This window comes from Oreochromis niloticus, linkage group LG13, assembly GCF_001858045.2.
Source record: "Oreochromis niloticus isolate F11D_XX linkage group LG13, O_niloticus_UMD_NMBU, whole genome shotgun sequence".
NCBI classification, from domain to species: domain Eukaryota; kingdom Metazoa; phylum Chordata; class Actinopteri; order Cichliformes; family Cichlidae; genus Oreochromis; species Oreochromis niloticus.
In genome coordinates this window covers 3,520,080-3,525,851 of record NC_031978.2, presented here as the reverse complement: position 1 = coordinate 3,525,851, position 5,772 = coordinate 3,520,080, and the positions used below count along the sequence as shown (strand labels likewise).

The window sequence follows — 5,772 nt, the reverse complement described above, 5'->3', positions numbered from 1 at the left end:
GAAACAAAGAAAGATGATGTGGCAAATAAAATTACAAGCAAGAAATTAGTAAGCTACTAAAACCTAATGTGGGAAAGGAAAGAAAAAAGGTAAATGTTTAATCCTGGGATATAAAAAGTGTCTAAAGCAGTTTATAAAATCAGTTTTAAAATTATTTAGACAGACACTCCAGCAGCCTGTAGATGCATCCATTCCACATAAAAAAAAGAATCAAGTCCACATCAGCCCACCTGTCTGTGCTGTCAGTCACACTGATGATCTGCTCTTCCATCAGCTGAGCACAGACATGTCAGCAGCTTGTCAATGCGTCCTTTTCGCATGAAAAAGAAACAGAATCAGGTCCACAAAAGGACTGAGCAAAGAAAAGATGATAAAGATGTAACGAGAGATGATTGTGGGAACGATTAATAGAAAGTAGTAAAAGAACAACAGAATCAAAATTCCTAGACTTCGACGTTTCTCCTCAGTGGGCACTGAGGTGGCAGCAGGCAGGGCTCTGAAGGTCCGAGCTAAGCAGAACATGAACAGGGGGCCAGGGAGGGCGGCATAAATAATTAAACGTTCTAATTCATGTAAGACTGTGGCAAGAGGGACACTGACTATACAAAAAGCCCAGACCAGAACACAGACCAGCACAGAACTCTGTGTTTCTTTGAGACAGTCCAACAGTGGATATGTGATGTATAAACACCTGCAACACAAGAGAGACACAAATTTGTATCATCACAGTGCAGAATAATATGATTCTGACTGTAAGGATACTTCACAGTACAATATAATGGTCAGACACATGCAGGTACCTTTCCAGAGCAACGCACATCCTGAAGTACAGACTGGCCATCACACACGAGAAGTGAATAACAGCAGCTATGCTACTGCTTATTCTTAATATCCAAACAATCATTATGCAGATCTGGATTAGATTAGAGGTGAGGAGGTTTGTGTAATAGATGACAGGGACTGGACTCCTTCGCACCTGCAGGAAATATAAATTAATAATAAATGAATGTGAATAATAGATGAAAGTACGGAGCCCCGCAAGGGACATGGGAGAAAAAAAAAATTAAGATGAACTTTTGCGAGATCTCGCAAAACAGGAATTCCAACAATGGCGACAGCTACTTAGTTGTAATATTACTCTTTCTGGGTCACAAAATAAACTTTTAAGATATTTTGAGGCGTGAATGTAGCTGTGTAAATGTCAAATATCTGCTCGGATTACAAGACATCACGTATTTGCAAAAGTGCTCCAACATTTTCGGAGACGTCTGACACCCACCATCTCGAAGCTAACGGGAGGTCGAGACCTACTACACCCAGGGGGAACACCACTCTCCTGGCACATCGTGCCTTGTTTTGCGAGATCCCGAGTTTGTTTTGTCACTAGGATGGTATCTGTACTGCCAAGGTGCGGCTGATGGAGGTTCTTATGGCTCATTCACTAAAATGGACAAAGTTTGTTTGGCTTGGAGTTTTTGTTTCTTAAATTAATTTAAAGTCAAATTATTTGTAAACTGAATTATTAACATGCAAAAGAGTGCTACAAAAAATACATTATAAAGTACAAAAATAAAAACCAATATTAATTTAATAAAAGGTCCAGTCTAATAGTATAATATTTATAAGCTTTCAACTTTTTAATTATTTAGAGTAAAACAACAGAGAATCACACAACAAAATATAAATTAAAATATATGTTTAGTCTTTATATCATCATTTTGATCATTATTAATGTATCATTATTATTATTATGAGGAGACAGGCTGGTGAGAAGAAATAGAAACCCAGCAAAGGGCCTTGGGTCAGAATCAAACTCTGCTGCTCATTTAGCTTATTTGTGGGATGTGGGCATTTTCTCGACCTGTGAGCTAAATCGCACTAGTAAGCTTGAACTCAGGTGTGAGGAACTAATTATTTAATTTTAATGATCCTGAATAAACGTCATTGCAGCCCTTCCTTGTTATTTATGCATTTATTTCTAAATATACAATTTATCCTATCCATCTTTTTCTGCTTATCCGGGGCTGGGTCGCAGGGGCAACACCAAGGCATTTCCAGGCCAGCCGAGAGATAAAATCTCTCCAGTGTGTTCTGAGCCTGCCCCAGTCTGCATGCTCCCCGTGGGACATGCCCGGAACACCTCAATTGGCTCCTTTCGATGTGGAGGAGCAGCAGCTCTACTCTTAATCCCTCCCAGATGGCCGAATTCTTCCCCTATCTCTAAGAGAGAAGCCAGCCACCCTTCAGATGAAACCCATTTCTGCTGCTTGTATCCGCGATCTCGTTCTTTCGGTCACTATCCACAGCTCGTGACCATAGGTGAGCGTAGGGACGTAGATCAACCAGTAAATTGAGAGCTTCACTTTTACACTCAGCTCTCTCTTCACAACAGACCGGTGCAGCGTCTGCATCACTGCAGCCGCAGCACCAATCCATCTGTCGATCTCCCGCTCCCTTCTCCCGTCACTCGTGAACAAGACCCCGAGATACTTAAACTCCTCCACTTGGGGCAGGAACTCGTCCTTGACCCGGAGTGGGCACTCCACTTTTTCCAGCTGAGGACCATGGCCTCAGATTTGGAGGTGCTGATTCTGATTCCCACTGCTTCACACTCGGCTGCGAACCGTTCCAAACCGAGCTGGAGGCCATTGCCTGATGAAGCCAACAGAACCACATAATCCGAAAAATCTGCTTTCATCTCTGCTTCAAATTTTTCACAAAGACAAAAAAGTTATTATTTACTTACCACACAACACACACAGTAGATCATCAGTAAGGTCAAAGGAAGGCAGATACATGTGTCGATCCACATCATCACTTCAAGGACTTTCCAAACCTCGAGAAAAGTTACTGTGATAGGGTTGTGTTGGAATCTATACCTATACACTTTGTTGGTGTGGCAAAGCAGAAAAAAAAGAACATTGTTAACATTGTTCCGTCATGAAATTACTGATTATAGGTAAACAAGCAGCAACGCCAACTGGAGTAGCCTGAATTGTGCTGGAGAATCTGAAAGAAATGTGATTTCGCTATAAATTAAAGTTGAAAATAAAAACAGATTGTCAAAACAAAAGTTGGCACAGAATAATAAACAATCGTGGTGAAGGGAGGGATTATGAAAATATAAAAAACACATTTTAAAGTTGATTGCTAACACTTGATTAAAACTCAAGTGGATTCAACTTTTTTTGTGAGTTCACAGAGAAGTTGATTTTCATAACTTTACATGCCAATGTTTAAAAACGATTCAGAAATTGCTCATAAAATATCACAGCAACAACAATAAAAACAAAAACACCTCTATGCAGATTTTCAGAGCAAGCTGGACCAGGAATTTTCAGCACCCAGTAAGAGCATGTTGTGATCAACCAACACAAATGTACTGAAAAAAAGATAATTCAGTTCTGTCAGTGCACTATGAATACATCTGATGGTTCACATTGCACATTATGTTGCTATGCAGGCTACAGTTACCCTGACATTCTGTGGGAGAACTTATTATATTAATTAGTCAAATAGATCGACGAAGTACAGTTAGTGCATTACCAACAGACACATTCACACTGATGATCACTCCAAGCACAAAAGAAAAGAAGGTAGTGACTTTAGTAAACTATCTCCAGATGTTCTAATTCAGTCAGTTTCTATATTTTTTTTTAAACTATGCTTCTCCTCAGGTATAAATAATGTGATTATGTACAAAATAAGTGTCGCCCTTACTTGTCTCAGGACTGCTTCCAGCTGAACCGTTGGGTAAAATCTGCAATATGACAAGTTTGTCTTGAACGAGGAAGTTGTGGTAACAAACTTTCAAATCTCCGCCCCGTACTCACTGATGTTCAAACTCACAAAACCCGAACATGAAGCCAGCGAGAGTCAAATGATCTGTACAACTACTAAGCGGCATTGTTTTTGTTCTCACAAAAGCACATGCATTTTAATAAATTAGATTCAAACTGAGTCCAGCTGTTGCCTAAACCACAATTCAGATACAGCAAACGTAAAATATCATGGATAAAAAATTTCTGACAGCAAACATGACGTCAGCTCCTGTGACTGTTAGTAAAAGTTTTTATTCAGGTAGACATCTGGTCTCAAATGTGTTTCCATGGCACATTATCAGCAGCAGTGTTGGTCAAGTTACCTAAAAAAAGTAATCAGTAACTAAGTACTGATTACTTCCCCCGAAAAGTAATCCTGTTACTTTACTGATTACTTATTTTCAAAAGTAATTAATTACTTCGTTACTTAGTTACTTTTTAAAAACATGATTTACAACCTGAATAGGTGATAAAGCGATAGATCTTTCAGCCCAATTCCACTTTTTCTGCATAATCCATCATACAAAATGTCTCTTTTTAAAACTTGCTTTATTAGTTTTAATCTTGTAACTTTATGCATCAAGCAAAAATTAAATTATATGCAACATTCTCTGACTAGAAGAAATTTGTTTAACATTTAAACCTATTTTCTGCACATTCCTGCACATAAAATAAAATATTTTTTGTGTTTACACTCACTCTTTCAAATAAATGCAAGTAAAACACAGCAGAAAATAAGCATTACTAGCATTACACACTAAGCATTACTACAATCATTGAGTGGATAACAGTAAACTGATTAAAGAACAGAATCTGCTGCTCTTTGAAAAGAAAAAAAAAATCAGGCAGTAATCATTTAAAAACCAATACAAATGAATTATGGCTAAAAGTAAATCTGTATTTCAGTTTCAAACTCTGAAACTCTGAGCTTCTTTTTGATAAAAAATGAGACACTTTCCTTTTTATAAGAACAACTATTAGAACATCACCTGTGAATTACAGCTGGAAATAATCCCAAACAAATGCAGTATAATATGTTTGGCTTACCTTTATTAAAACCTGCAGTTGGCAGCTGCTTTATGAAAGCATATTTGTGACTTTATGAGGTTCTAACAAGCTTAATCTTTCTGTTTCCACCATATTAAAACCCACAGACCCACCAGATGAGAGTAGTTGAAATGGCAGCAAACACCTTGTTGATAACATGATAACAAGATCACTATCTTCAGCCAGAAAATGTGACCTCAGATGCGTGAACAGAGACAGGGTGTGAAAGTTTTGACACCTCGGTAGAGGTTCTGAAACTTTTAATGCAAAATGACTTACTGGCAATATTTTTTTTATTTAGTTTAATGAAAGGAGTTTCTGCTTTGTTAAAATAGACCTGCTCTACAGCTTTGTGCTTCTTTATCAGAAAAGAAAACACAGAATCATGCATAATCATTTTTACTGTGTGGTATATAAAAAAAGCAGGAAACCACTAGGAAAACACAAAAGACAAGAGCATGGATTACACTAACATGTCTCATACAACAGTCCAGCGATTGGAAGCTTTCAGCCAGTGCCTTAAAGGGTGCCAGGGAAACAGGATGGTGAGTAATGATGTGCGATACCATTGATTTCCTTTCCGATCCGATACCAAGTAATATTCACGGAGGTATCGACGATACTGATCCGATACTGATACTTTGTACAAAAATTTATTTTATTTTTTGTATCTCAAATTATAGCGTCATAATGATTACAGGACATCAGATTACTTGTTCTTATCACTTAATAATGCAGAGTTCATCATATAGAAATAAAAAACCTGAAGTTGTGCGCTATTTGAACACCTTGCCTGCCTGCAGCACTAAAGGACTCCGTGAGAGACGTCTGTCTCGCCCTAGCAGCACCTGTCCCTGTCCTCCTCTTCAGTTTGTCTCAACATACGCTCGTCATATTCTGTGAT

The 5,772-nt window shown here is 38.2% G+C and overlaps 1 long non-coding RNA gene across 1 annotated transcript; it reads right to left on the bottom strand.

Moving 5' to 3' along the window:
• Positions 1-315: 315 nt before the first annotated feature.
• On the bottom strand, positions 316-2,846 carry LOC112841990 (uncharacterized). Its single transcript, XR_003213531.1, has 3 exons — positions 2,747-2,846; positions 801-976; positions 316-691 (listed from the first exon to the last, which is right to left on the bottom strand). It is a non-coding gene; the product is annotated as an uncharacterized LOC112841990 (long non-coding RNA).
• Between the last annotated feature and the right edge of the window lie 2,926 nt (positions 2,847-5,772).